The 16,019-nt window shown below is 42.7% G+C and overlaps 1 protein-coding gene across 3 annotated transcripts in view; it reads right to left on the reverse strand.

The window, feature by feature from the left end:
• unc13bb (unc-13 homolog Bb (C. elegans)) overlaps positions 1 to 16,019 on the reverse strand; it is a 102,446-nt gene that overhangs the window by 71,745 nt on the left and 14,682 nt on the right. The gene's annotated exons all lie outside the window — the stretch shown is intronic.

Below are 16,019 nucleotides of genomic sequence, written 5' to 3' on the forward strand. Positions count from 1 at the left end.
TCCATATGCACAAATTTGTTTACATCCTTGTTAGTGAGCATTTCTCCTTTGCCAAGATAATCCATCCACCTGACAGGTGTGCCATATCAAGAAGTTGATTACACAGCTTGATCATTAGGGGCGGCAGGGTAGCCTAGTGGTTAGAGCGTTGGACTAGTAACTGAAAGGTTGCAAGTTCAAATCCCCGAGGATTTGAAGGTACAAATCTGTCGTTCTGCCCCTGAACAAGCAGTTAACCCACTGTTCCTAGGCCGTCATTGAAAATAAGAATTTGTTCTTAACTGACTTGCCTAGTTAAATAAAGGTACATTGACATTAAAAAAAAAGCCATTCTAAAATGTGCAGTTTGTCACACACCACACGTCTCAAGTTGAGGGAGTGTACAATCGGCATGCTGATTGTAGGAATGTCCACCACAGCTGTTGCCAGAATTGAATGCTATCGCCGCCTCCAACGTTGCTTTAGAGCAGTGGTTCCCAAACTTTTTATAGTCTCAAACCCCTTCAAACATTCAACCTCCAGCTGCGTAACCCATCTAGCACCAGGATCAGCGCACTTTCAAATGTCTTTTGCCATCATTATAAGCCTGCTACACACACACACACATTAAACATAATCATTTGTGAGTTTGTCACAACCCAGCTCCTGGGAAGTGACAAAGAGCTCTAATAGGACCAGGGCACAAATAATAATCAATAATTTAGCTCTTTATTTAACCATTTTACATATAAAACCGTATTTGTTCATCAAAAATTGTGAATAACTCACAGGTTAATGAGAAGGGTGTGCTTGAAAGGATGCACATAACTCTGCAATGTTGGGTTGTATTGGAGAGAGTCTCAGTCTTAAATAATTTCACATAGTATGTGCCTGTATTTAGTTTTCATGCTAGTGAGGGCCGAGAATCCACTCTTACATAGGTACGTGGTTGCAAAGGGCATCAGTGTCTTAACAGTGCGATTTGCCAAGGCAGGATACTCTGAGCACAGCCCAATCCAGAAATCTGGCAGTGGCTTCTGATTAAATTACATTTTCACAGAACCGCTTGTTGCAATTTGATGGGGCTCTCTTGTTCAGATATCGGTAAGTGGACTGGTGGCAGGGCATGAAAGGGATAACGAATCCAGTTGTTTGTGTCATCTGTTTCAAAGAAGTACCTGCGTAAATTGCGTACCCAGCTCACTCAGGTGCTTCGCTATATCACATTTGACATTGTCCGTAAGCTTGAGTTCATTTGAACACAAAAAATCATACAATGATGGAAAGACCTGTGTGTTGTCCTTGTTAATGACATCGTGTTGTTATTTCGCTGAACACTAGATGGTTTAATTTAATTTTTGCCAGTGAAACGAGGCTACTCAGGCAAGAAAAAAAAAAACTCACCCAAATGTATAACCCCGTTGAAAATCTAAATGGACTGTTTGAAAATGTTAAAATCACATTTTTATTTGGCGTACCCCCAACGGCATTGTCACGTACCTCTGGGTGGGAGTAGCCGTTTTAGAACATTTGGCAGTACGTCCAACAGGCCTGACAACCGAAGCCCATGTGTATGGGCGAGCAGTTCCCTGAGAGCCCCATGGTGGTGGTGGGGTTATGGTATGGGCAGGCAGAAGCTACAGACAACGAACACAATAGCATTTTATCGATGGCAATTTGAATGCAGAAATACCGTGGCAAGATCCTGAGGCCTATTGTTATACCATTCTTCCCCCACCATCACCTCATGTTTCAGTATGATAATGCACAGCCCCATGTCGAAAAGATCTGTACACAATTCCTGGAAGCTGAATATGTCCCAGTTCTTCCGTGGCCTGCATACTCACCAGACATGTCACCCATTGAGCTTGATTGGGATGCTCTAGATCGACATATACTACAGCGTGTTCTAGTTCCCGCCAATATCCAGCAACTTCGCACAACCATTGAAGAGTGGGAGAAGATTCCACAGGCCACAATCAACAGCCTGATCAACTTTATGCGAAGGAGATGTCACACTCCATGATGCAAATGGTGGTATATTTTTGTTCAGTATTCAATACTGATAAAACAGTACTTATCCCCACCACATAATTAGGATAGGATTGTCATGCTGAAAGTACCTCTGTAATTGTGGGAGGGGACAAAAGAGAAAGATACCATTAAGTCATAAACATATTACTGTGTACATGTAGGAGACGAAGTCTCCATATTACTTTGTCTTTATATGACATAGGCAGTAATCTGCAGGACATCAAATGATTTGCCAGACAAGAATCATAGAACTTCTGTATGCAGGTCAGAAAAAGAATATGGTGGCAGACGTGGCCATGATGGGATGCAACATGGATAGTAACATGATTGACCATAGATCAGACTTCGGGCCTGTACAGTAGCAGCAAAGCTAGCTTGGCCAGCAGCTTCACTTCGTCTTCGTGCGACTGTGACGGTTGGCGACATTAGTGAGAGTCCAAGGAGATAATTCTGTTTCGCCTCCCCCCCATGCCCTGCTCCCAGTCCCATGCACTGACCCTGCTAATCTCACTACAGAGTCGGACACCGCCAGGAAGGGAGCAAAATATAGCCTAGCCATTCTCTCCCCAGGCTGATCTGATTCCCTCACTGCAGAGCAGCCTCCCGAACATAGCTCTGGGCATGATCACCACTTCACCTCTGATACTGAAACAAGCCAGTACATAAGGCCTACGTGATGCAGAGACAGGTTGGTATACTTGTGACCTGCTTCTACAGCAGAAAAGGTCTCTGTCATCAATCATACTACCAAGGTTAAAATACCATTGATTCATAAACATATTGAAAAAGGCCGCACTGAAGCAGGTAGTTTCATTTAATAAAACAATGATTGGCAAACTATTTCATATTTACTGTAGGATATTATACACTGACTGTAGAAAACATTAGGAACCTGTTAAATCAATTTCAGTGTAGATGAAGGGGAGGAGACAGGTCAAAGAAGATGTTTAAGCCTTGAGACATGGGTTGTCTATGCATGACATTCAGAGGGCGAATGGGCAAAACAAATATTTAAGTGCCTTTGAACGGGGTTTGAGTGTGTCAAGAACTGCAACACTGCTGGGTTTTCCACTCTCAACAGTCTCCCTTGTGTATCAAGAACGGTCCACCACCCAAAGGACATCCAGCCAACTTGACACAACTGCAGGAAGTATTGGAGTCAACATGGGCCAGCATCCCTATGGAACACTTGACACCTTGTAGTCCATGCCCAAAGAACTTTAGGGGTACAACTCAAAATCAGGATGGTGTTCCTAATGTTGTATACACTCAGCGTATAGTACAGTATACTATGTTGTGTATCAAATCTAAATAATAGGTAGAGAAGACGATCTCCATCTTGATTGTTATTGAAATATATATATAGGCTACAACATTAAATATATTCCCATTTAGTGGTAGGAGTACATGTAACCAGACGTCGGCTGGTCCTTCCATCTGACGTTGCATTGGTAACTCCCTCTACCCCTCCAGCAGCACTGACATGGAGAGAGGGATGAAAGGAGGAGGGTAGATCGGGATGAGCCCATCCCAGTGGCCCTGGCTGTAGTGTACAGCTTTACACAGCCAGTGCTCACCCTCAACGTCAGCATAACATAACGTTGTTGGTTGGTTTCTCCCAAAATTGAGCCAGCAGCAGTTTGCAGCGGCGCCAGCCCAGGGGAGATTAGAGAGCCTGTGTGACATAACCACCACTTTTCATTTCCTGCGCCAGTTTGCGAGAGCGGGCGGGCCCGACACGTGCCTGCTGACGCACTCTGCCAGCTACCAGCCCCCGCGCCACCACCCACTCCGGCCCTCCCATATTGCTGTTGGTTCTGCTTGACCCACAGCCTGGGGCAGAGGGGAGGGGCCAGGATTAGAAACAGTCATCTAAACTATCAGATACACTGGTAGTGGTACCGTAACACAGCTACACAAACACGCCAGCACCAAAGCGCCTAGACTATGGATTTGAATGTCGTCCAACAAACCAGTAGACAATTATACACAACACTCAGGAAAATGACCTGTTTTCCAAGAGCTGTGATCTCCGACAGACACGCATTCACGCAAACACACCTTTATACAAGTCTATCGACCTGGGAAAATATACATGTCACCAGATTGGTTACGTCACATCCCAATGCCTCTCCACCGGTTTACACAGGTTTCCAAGGTGACAAAAATAAACATTTATTATGCCATGGACACAAGCTCAACAAAACTTCAGATGAAATCATTAGAACAGGTACAGAATGAGACTGTATAGGGCAACAACGTCATCCATGCACGGACCACATTCCACAGAGAAGGAAACAATGCATTAACACTAATGGAATAACACCTGTTAGCCCCAGAGGACTCATTAGATACATAACCAGGCGAATTAACAACAGCAGGGCTTGACATTCAGGTACATTTGCCAGTGCCAACTGAAAGCTACTGGTGCGAAAGAAAATAATAATGGCCCGAGATAGCGAACGCTGCGCACATAATTTAAATGTTCTTAATTAGCTGGCTGAGCAAGTAGTCTATAGCCAATAATGACCTACCCTCCAAACACAATTCATTCCAATTTGACACTATCATATTTACATGGATTGTTTGGAGGGAAGAAATACAACCTTTCGCAATCTCAAAAAGGGTGTCATTGTAGGCGATTCACTCAACAGGCCCTATGAAAATCAGTTTAACCTTTTTCCTGGTATTATTTTCCAGGTTACCGAGTTGTCCTAGGTTTTTCAGGTTCACTCTCAAAATCACACTTTTATAGAAAAACTTACAAAAATGGGATGTTCTAAGTCCACAACAATGCTTCAACCACATCAGGAGACCACTTTAGGTCTGGAAACAATACACTAAATATTTACACACATACAGTGAATTCAGAAAGTATTCAGACTCCTTGACTTTTTCCACATTTTGTTACGTTCCAGCCTTATTCTAAAATGGATAAAATAGTTTTCACTCAATCTACACACAATACCCCATAATGACAAACCGAAAACAGGTTTAGAGAAATATTAGCAAATGTATTAAAAATAACAAATACCTTATTTACATAAGTATTCAGAGCCTTCGCTATGAGACTCAAAATTGAGCTCAGGTGTATCATGTTTCCATTGATCATCCTTGAGATGTTTCTACAACTTGATTGGAGTCCACTTATGGTAAATTCAATTGATTGGACATGATTTGGAAAGGTACACACCTGTCTATATAAGATCCCACATTTGACAGTGCATGTCAAAGCAAAAACCAAGCCATGAGGTCGAAGGAATTGTCCGTAGAGCTCCGAGACAGGATTGTGTCGAGGCACAGATCTGGGGAAGGGTACTAAAAAATGTCTGCAGCATTGAAGGTCCTCAAGAACACAGTGGCCTCCATCATTCTTAAATGGAAGAAGTTGGAACCACCAAGACTCTTCCAAGAGCTGGCCGCCTGGACAAACTGAGCAATCGGGGGAGAAGAGCCTTGGTCAAGGAGGTGACCAAGAACCCAATGGTCACTGTGACAGAGCTCCAAAGTTCCTCTGTGGAGATGGGAGAACCTTCCAGAAGGACAACCATCTTGGCAGTACTCCACCAATCAGGCCTTTATGGTAGAGTGGCCAGACGGAAGCCACTCCTCAGTAAAAGGCACATGACAGCCCGCTTGGAGTTACCCAAAAGGCACAAAGAAAACAACTTGTCATTATAGGGTATTGTGGGTAGATTAATAAGGGGGAAAAAACTATTTAATAAGTTTCAGAATAAGGCTGCAACGTAACAAAATGTGGAAAAAGTCAAGGCGTCTGAATACTTCCCGAATGCATTGTATATATTCAATACCGATCAAAAGTTTGGACACCTACTCATTCAAGGGTTTTTATTTTTTTTAAACTCTTTATACATAGAATAATTGTTAAGACAGGAATGCTTTTCCAACAGTCTTGAAGGAGTTCCCACATATGCTGAGCACTTGTTGGCTGCTTTTCCTTCACTCTGCGATCTAACTCATCCCAAATCTCAACTATGAAATAACACATGGAATCATGTAGTGACCAAAAAAGTGTGAAACAAATCAAAATATATTTTATATTTGAGATTCTTCAAAGTGGCCACTCATTGTCTTGATGACAGCTTTGCACTCTTGGCATTCTCTCAACCAGCTTCATGAGGAATGCTTTTCCAACAGTCTTGAGAGTTCCCACATATGCTAAGCACTTGTTGACTGCTTTTCCTTCACTCTGCGATCTAACTCATCTCAATTGGGTTGAGGTTGGACGATTATGGAGGCCAGGTCATCTGATGCAGCACTCCATCACTCTCCTTCTTGGTCAAATAGCCCTTATAGCTTGGAGGTGTGTTGGGTCAATGTCCTGTTGAAAAACAAATGATAGTCCCACTAAGCACAAACCAGATGGGATGGCGTATCGCTGCAGAATGCTGTGGTAGCCATGCTGGTTAAGTGTGCCTTGAATTCTAAATAAATCAGACAGTCACTAGCAAAGCACCCACACACCAAAACACCTCCACCTCTATGCTTCACGGTGGGAACCACACAGGCGGAGATCCTCCGTTCACCTACCATGCATCACACAAAGAAATTACTGGCACCCTAGCACCAATAAATAAATAAAAATGGTGTCACGCTGCCAAGTCAAAGCCTTGCAAATGCAAATGTGTGGTTCACAGTTTTGAGCCCTGCAGTTATGTCGTTAGCCCCAGAGGACTAATTATATTGACACCAGCTGTAAGCTATTAGGTCCCTAGCAGTGACACCAGGCCCAGGACTTTTGGGGTGAGAAGACACGTCTAATTAGAGTCTGAGGACAGGCAGTCAGTAACAACAATACAGCCATTACATTACGTTAATGCCCTGAAGACACTCACCATCTCCCCCTTACAAATTAGATGCCCCATGCCTTGTCTTGGACCACACTTGCTGCTTCCCATGAATACTAGGTAAAAGGTAAGGGGAGAAGGAGGAGGCCTTGATTAGATCAGAGCCACTTAGTGATTGTGGTCTCTCCCTGAAAGAACTCTTCCACTTTGCACAAAGGAATGATACCATCTACCATTAGGAGGAAACTCACCCTCTGTCATAACATACACCCACGTGCAGCGGCACGCACGCATGCCTGCACACTGGTAGAAATAAGCATACAAGAAAATGCTCATCCAGGTTGCGCTCCTAGTGGTCGTGATTGTAATGTAGGGAAACAGAAAGAGGGCTGTTACGGTCTTGGCATTTGAGGTTACGGTAAATGGCCAGGCCAATGTACAGTCACTGACAATGGTTAAATTCTGTTTGTACATTTGTTTTCATGGATATGCTTCTTAATAAAAGCTATTTGAAACAAGACATTACACTTTGTTATTATCATGTCATTTCAATCTTATTCATGTTATTACTTATAGGCCTATAAGAAGTCCACCTTGTCCGTTGGCTTTTCTACATATATACTTTTTTAATACAGATCCTATTTCGACGCACAAAACCATTCAAACTAAGTCCGATTTTTATTAAAAGAGACGGAGTTCAGACAGTCAAGATAACTTTCTGAATGGACATGGAGAGAATCAGCGAACTCACACATGCACACCTCTGTAAAAGCACTCGTCAATCAATGCCACCAATAGGCTTGGGCGGTATATAGTATTTACCATATACCGGGTTATTTGCTTCAATAGAGTGATCAGGGGCGTGCAGCTAGTTTTCCTTCACAGAAAACACATTAGTGCAACACGAGGCAGAAAATAGCTTAATTTATCAGATAACAGAAGTGCAAGTCCTGCATGGAAAAACAAATAATTCTGCATGGTTATAAGACAATGAATTGACAAGGAAAGTATGAAGGGGATAGCTATGAAGATGAAATTGACAATCATTAAAATAGAAACAAAAACACACCAGAGCCTATTTATCAGCGACGTTGATTATCGAGGGGGAGAGTGTTGTAAAGATTGTTCAAATACTGTGCTTAACTATTACAATTTGAATGGATATAAAACAACTTTTTTTTAAAGACTGTTGACTTACTGTGTAAAGTGAAGAAAAAATGACTGAGAAGCCGAGCTGGACACTTTACTACATTTGACATTTGCGAGAAGCATGCCAGCTACTTCTATGAGTCCTCAGGTGCGTGCGCGCTCTGTCAACATTAACAGGACAGAGAAACTAGGCACATGCTCATATGGAGTGTGGTACTAAATAAACCAAAACTTGTTTCTCACAAATGTAGCAGGTTATGAATGAACTCTGCAAACATTTCCACTCAGAGAATGATAACGGTAATTGATACATGCATTAACAGAAATTAATGTAACTAAACTACAGGGATTAACAGTAAATTGTTTTACAAACAGTAGGCTACCACATGGGCATTCATAAAAGTGCATTGCGGGCCGACACTAAAGCCTAGGCTAGTATTCTAGTATGCGGGGATTGGAGGGCGTAATTGTTTTGGGTCTCGCCTAGGGCGGCATATCGGCCAGGACCGAGCCTGATCGGTATTGATAGTCTTTTCTTAATTTATAGACCAATCAAATTTTACCATGCCAGGTTGGAAAGGATTGGTGCATTGTCCATTTGACACAACATTAGCACATTAGGTTATAGGCCTTAGAGCCAGAACCACCTTGTCAACTGCTGTTAATTAAAGTCAGACATATCCAACCTTTAATTTTTTTTTTAACACAATGTTAATTTTCTAGCAAGCAATGAAAGCATGCATTGTATAAAAGTCCTAAATATTTTTTCTGAAGTGCCACGGCCTACAGCGATCTACACCCCCCTCGCATCTAGCCAGACTAGCTGATCCAGCATCACAGTTGGAAAGAGATGTAGAATGTTTAGACTAAGTTAGCAAAACACTTGCTTATAATCAATGATTAGTGAACACTCCCACTTTCAGGTAAAGTTTATCTACATAAAAATAAAACAAATCCTATAATGAAAAGTAAACTGGCCACTGACGAGATCTACTGGCCCCGGCAGGCCGTCGTTACTGTCAGACCCTGCACGCGAAAGAAAATAAATGAATATGCCAGAAAACAATAGGCTAATTGATTTGATTCATCATCACGCCAAGGTAACCTGTCTAAATGATAATCACCCTGTAGCACTCACATCTGTAGCCATGAAATGCTTTAAAAGGCTGGTCATGTCATATCAACACCCTGGACCCACAGCAATTCACATACCGCCCCAACATCTCCACAGATGACACAATCTCTATTGCACGCCACACTGCCCTTTCCCACCTGGACAAGTGGAACACCTGTGTGAGAATGCTGTACATTGACTACAGCTCACCATTTAACACTATAGCGCCCTCTAAGCTCATCACTAACCCAAGGTCCCTGGGACTGAACACCTCCCTTTGCAACTGGATCCTGGACTTCCTGATGGCCCGCACCCAGGTGCCTACACATTTGTGGACGTAAGCAACACATCTGCCACGCTGAGCCCCAACACGCGGGCCCATCAGGGGTGCGTGCTTAGTCCCCTCCTTTACTCCCTGTTCACCCATAACTGTTTGGCCGGACATGACTCCAACAACATCATTAACTTCTCTAGGGTAGGTGAGACGCTAACGTCCCACCAGGCCAACATCCGGTGAAACTGCAGAGAGCTAACATTTTAAATACACCATTCGTTATATTAAACATTCTTGTAAATACATGTATCTTACATCATTTAAAAGATGAACGTCTTATTAATCCAGCCGCTTGGTCCGATTTCAAAAAGGTTTACTGCAAAAGCAAACATGCGATTTTCTGAGGAAGGCGCCCCACACACACACGTATTACTAGCATTTTCCAACCAAGCATTAGCGTCACGAAAGTCAGAAATAACAATAAAATAAATCGCTTACCATTGAAGATCTTCCTCTGGTGGCAATGCCAAGTGTCCTAACTACACAGTGAATGTTCGTTTTGTTTGATAAAATCCATTTTTATAGCCTAACACGAAACATTTGTAAAGCGGTTGCGTCGTTATTTCCGTCTCATTCAACTTCGGACGAAGCGTTTGTGGTAATTACACACTAAACAAATGTTTATCCAGTCATGGTTGGTTTCATTACAATCCTCTGGTTGTTACTAACACAACCATACATGATGGCTCTTTTCCCGGGACGTATTGACCGAAACAAACCGATTGGAAGACACCAATCAATGACCTCATTGCGCACCAATGGTAGGACCGGTCTATCGTTGATTGACTGTATTTTGGCCCAATGACCACTGATCATCTTGAAATCTAGCTTGGAAGATAGCCATTGAGCCGAGGTTAACGGCAATATGTAATGGTTATACGTTTGAAGACCAGCCTTTGTCGTAAACTCTGGCGTAAAAGAGGTTCATTCGCCATTGCAAATCCTAGTTGACGGAGCCACGAGTGTAACGCATAGCAGTACATATTCAATAGCATTTAACAAGTTTATATATTTAAATTATGACAAATAAATCAGGAAAAGCTAAAACAAAGTCTAGAGTCTGAACACCACAACCACTGGTGTTCACCTGCCCAGATTCATCTCTGCAGGCATGAATGTGCTTCAGGGCAAAAAGGGCACAGTAGGGAGACGTCGTTGTGCGCTTTGTCACAAGAAATGCCCCATCACCTGTTCAGTAAGCCTCTGCTTTACAGCAGAAAGAGACTGCTATGGGCCGTGGCACCAGCAGCACAATATTGTGTAGAGGACTGAGGGTCTTCACAATATTGTAAATAGAAAATGTGTAAATAGTTACCCTTGTTATTTGTTTATTATTATTAATTTATTATTATATTTTTTTTCATATATTTTTTTTTTGGGGTGTGTTAGAATAGCATTTATGTATTTTGTTTATAGTTCTTTCCTTCAAAATGTATCACTGTACCAATTCGGCCACTTGGGTACATTTGTGTGGGACACCTGGGTGACTTCATGCTCAATGTCATGTAGCTCGCTAATTTTTGAAGTTATGTCTAAAACTTTGCTCAGCTATTGTTGCCATCTTATGTTCTTCATTCAAATCCACAGCATCCTATCTGGATGTTTGGCTGTTCTTGGTCATTTGAAAGATGATGCAGCAACAATAAAAAACAGAAAACGTATGTTTAATTCCTTGTATTTTCTTCTACCAGATCTATTGTGTTATATTCTCCTACATTCAATTCACATTTCCACAATTCAGAGTGTTTCCTTTCAAATGATACCAAGAATATGCATATCCTTGCTTCTGAGCCTGAGCTACAGGCAGTTAGATTAGGGTATGTCTTTAGGCGGAAATTAAGGGGGGGGGGGTGCCCCAAAGAAGTTAAGTTCGCTGACGGCACGACGGTGGTAGGCCTGATCACCGATGATGAGACAGCCTATAGTGAGGAGGTCAGAGACCTGGCAGTGTGGATTCATTAACGTTAGCAAGACAAAGGAGATGATTGAGGACTACAGGAAAAGGGGGGCCGAGGACGCCCCCATTCACGTCGACTGCGCTGTAGTGGAGTGGGTTGAGGGCTTCAAGTTCTTCGGTGTTGACATCACTAAGGATCTATGATAGTCCACACACACCAACACAGTCATGAAGAGAGCATGGCAACGCCTCTTCCCCCTAAGGAGACTAAAAAGATTTGGTCAGATCCTCAAAAAGTTCTACAGCTGCACCATTGAGAGCATATTGACTAGCTGCATCACCTTTTGGTATGGCCACTGCTTCGCATCTGACTGCAAGGTGCTGCAAATGGTAGAGTGTACGGCACAGTACATCACTGGGGCCAAACTCCCTGCCATCAAGGACCTCTATAATAGGCGGTGTCAGAGGAAGGCCCTAACAATTGTCAAAGGGTCCAGCCACCCAAGCCAGACTGTTCTTTCTGCTATTGCATGGCCAGCGGTACTGATGCACCAAGTCTGGAGTCAACAGCACCTTGAACAACCATAAAAGACTGCCAAGTGGTTAGTTAAATCGCTATCTGCATGGATTCTTTTTGCAATTTTTTTTGGGGCTCATCGAATACGCTCATGGTGAAATCCCTGAGCAGAAGGATGCCAGTATCTTTGTAGTGACTGGGTGTATCGATACACCATCTAAAGTGGAATTAATAACTTTACCATGCTCAAAAGGGATATTCAATGTCACTTTTGTTTTTGACCGATCCAGCAATAGGTGCCCTTCTTTGCGAGGCATTGGAAAACCTCCCTGGTCTTTATGGTTGAATCACTGCTCGACTGTGGGACCTTACAGATAATATGTTTGTGTGGGGTACAGACGAGGTAGTCATACAAAAATCATGTTAAACACCATAATTGCACACATGCAACTTACTATGTGACTTGCACATTTTAACTCCTGAACTTATTTAGGCTTGCCATAACAAAGGGGTTGAATGCTTATTGACTCAAGACATTTCAGCATTTCATTTGGTATTCATATGTTAATTTCAAAAAATTCCACTGACATTTTGGGGATATCGTGTGTAGACCAGTGACAAAAAAAATCTCTATTTAATACATTTTCAATTCATGCTGTAACACAATTTGGAAAAATCAAGGGGTATGAATACTTTTTGAAGGCACTACATATGTACAGTTGAAGGTGAAAGTTTACATACACTTAGGTTGGAGTTATTAAAACTCGTTTTTCAACCACTCCACACATTTCTTGTTGACAAACTATAGTTTTGGCAAGTCGGTTACGACATTACTTTGTGCATGACACAAGTCATTTTCCAAACAATTGTTTACAGAGATTATTTCACTGTATCACAATTCCAGTGGGTCAGAAGTTATATACACTAAGTTGACTGTGCCTTTAAACAGCGTGGAAAATTCCAGGAAATGATGTCATGGCTTTAGAAGCTTCAATCGGACGCGTACCTGTGGATGTATTTCAAGGCCTGGCTTCAAACTCAGTGCCTCTGTTAGACATCATGGGAAAATCAAAAGAAATCACCCAAGACATCAGAAAAACATTTGTATACCTCCACAAGTCTGGTTCATCCTTGGGAGCAATTTCCAAAAGCCTGAAGGTACCACGTTCATCTGTACAAACAATAGTACGCAAGTATGAACACCATGGGACTACGCAGCCATCATACCGCTCAGGAAGGAGACGCGTTCTGTCTCCTAGAGATGAATGTACTTTGTTACGAAAAGTGCAAATCAATCCCAGAACAGCAAAGTACCCTGTGAAGATGCTGGAGGAAACAGGTAAAAAATTATCTATTTCCACAGTAAAACCAGTCCTATATCGACACAACCTGAAAGGCAGCTCAGCAAGGAAGAAGCCACTGCTCCAACACTGCAATAAAAAAGCCAGACAATAGTTTGCAACTGCACATGGGGACAAAGATCATTCTTTTTGGAGAAATGTCCTCTGGTCTGATGAAACAAAAATAGAACCATTGGCCCATAAAGAACATCCCCTTATTTTTGGAGGAAAACGGGGGAGACTTGCAAGCTGAAGAACACCATCCCAACTGTGAAGCACAGGGGTTGCAGCATCATGTTGTGGGGGTGCTTTGCTGCAGGTGGGACTGGTGCACGTCACAAAATACATGGCATCATGAGGAAAATTATGTGGATATATTGAAGCAACATCTCAAGACATCAGTCAGGAAGTTAAAGCTTGGTCGCAAATGGGTCTTCCAAATGGACAATGACCCCAAGCATACTTCCAAAGTTGTGGCAAAATGGCTTAAGGACAACATAATCAAGGTATTGGAATGGCCATCACAAAGCCCTGACCTCAACCCTATAGGAAATTTGTGGGCAGAACTGAAAAAGCCTGTGCGAGCAAGGAGGCATACAAACCTGACTCCGTTACACCAGCTCTGTCAGGAGGAATGGGCCAAAATTCACCCAACTTATTGTGGGAAGCTTGTGGAAGGCTACCCAAAACATTTGACCCAAGTTAAACAATTTAAAGGCAATTCTACCAAATACTAATTCAGTGTATGTAAACTTCTGACCCACTGGGAATGTGATGAAAGAAATAAAAGCTGAAATAAATCATTCTCTCCACTATTATTCTGACATTTCACATTCTTAAAATAAAGTGGTGATCCTAACTGACCTTAGACAGGGAATTTTTACTAGGATTAAATGTCAGGAATTGTGAAGAACTGAGTTAAATGTATTTGGCTAAGGTGTATGTAAACTTCCGACTTCAACTATCTACCTTAATTACCTCGTGCCCCTGTACATCGACTCGGTACTGGTACCCTGTGTATATAGCCAAGTAATCGCTACTCAGTGTATTTATTATTACTCATCTCTTTTTTTCTCTCTCGCGCTGCATTGTTGGGAAGAACCCATAAGCATTTCGTTGTTAGTCTACACCGGTTGTTTATGAAACATGTGACAAATACAATTTGATTTGATCCAGCTTCGAGCAGGAAATGATTGCTGACTGTCTACTATCAGAGTGTGGAGACTGATCAGCGAAGATCATGTAATGATCTGCCCAGGTTACTAAGCCATTCTTTGGGAGCTCACCGAGCCCCTCTGTCGCTCCAACTCACCCCACATGCCTTAGTCAAGTGTCGTCATTCATTATTAACGCATGCTAAGTTTTTCAATAAATTAGTCAGAAAAACACGTGTGGTTTGAAGGCTGACATTTAAAATGAAGACCTCTCATCAATGTTGTATGGGTTAGGAGACATATTCCTCTGTCACAAGAAGCACCTGGGTAGTTGTGTTTTATGAATAGCTTACAGTACAAATGTATGTGATGGGTAAGTCTTTGCTAGTAGCTACAGCATGACCAGCTGGATTAATCTGCAATTGAAAAACTATTCTAACATGGAGTAGTCAAAACATTGAGCTCAACCAAGCACTGCCTCAGAAGATATGTACTGTACCGTGCAGTATAGCTACACCATCCTCTTTCCCCTGCCCAGTGACTACCATAAAACACAGCCACATTCTGTCCAGTTCTAGGACTATATAACCCCGTTGATACTTCCAGGAAAACTTCAGTGTATGCACATTTCAAATCAACCACGCAGCCTCGTATCAAGTATCCATTCTGAGCACCAGAACTCTGCTAGAGCTAGAGTGGAAAACAAAGTCATCACCCATCAAGCCATTGGCCGGTTTCAAGGTAATATGGAAGCAGCATGATGCAAGCCCTCGCAAAAATCCCAGGCCAATTCAAGGTCAATCTTAATGTGTGGTAAAAGCACTTGACCAGAGACCAAAACTTTAAATAGGGCTGTGCGCGTGTGAGAGCGTGTGTGTGTGTGTGTGTGTGTGTGTGTGTGTGTGTGTGTGTGTGTGTGCATATGCGTGTCCATGTTTATTCTGCAACTAACCTATCACCTCAGTCAAGTCACAGAACTTTTCACAGACCAGAGCTTACAAATCAAACCATGATTACAGGCTCAATAGAACTGAATAAACAGACAAAAAGACAAAAAACTGCTGGGAAACTGGTCCTGTCCTTGTCTGTGAGGTGAATGTTTACATGTAGCCCACAGCACAATGGAGGAGACTGAACAGACTGTCTTCTGTTCTGAGCAGAGAAGTGGAGTGGAGTGTTTGCTCTGCGGCTGAGCTAATGTCCCAAGTGGAGGAGGGGCCAGAGGGAAACGGCTCTCTTACCTCCTAGGACATAGGCTGTTCACCTAGGACTATACCACACATCCCAGAAAAAGTTGAACTGTTTTAAGACCACAAGAATCAAACAACTCTAGGAGATAAAGTCTGGGGAATCAGTGAACATTAGCCAAGACAAGAGTCAGTCAAGGACCTGAGGTGTGTGAGTTACACCACACTGGGAGATGCCATGGTATGGTTAGCAGTGACTCACTGCACTGCTGCAGCTACTGCTAGCCAGGAACACGTTCATGGGGCTTATGGGATAGGCGTGAAGGCAAACAGTGGAAGGATTTGCCGAGGTGGAGGGCGTGGGGATTTGGACTTAGCCAACAATGATCTGAGCAGCTAACCTGAAGCACATGGGATAGAGCTAGGCAGGAAGCAGGGACACAGAGCTCCATGAGATTATGCAATATACAATCAACCAATCACCGCCCTGACACATTTAACTGTTT

Source organism: Salvelinus sp. IW2-2015, linkage group LG4q.1:29, assembly GCF_002910315.2.
Source record: "Salvelinus sp. IW2-2015 linkage group LG4q.1:29, ASM291031v2, whole genome shotgun sequence".
Classification (NCBI taxonomy): Eukaryota; Metazoa; Chordata; class Actinopteri; order Salmoniformes; family Salmonidae; genus Salvelinus; species Salvelinus sp. IW2-2015.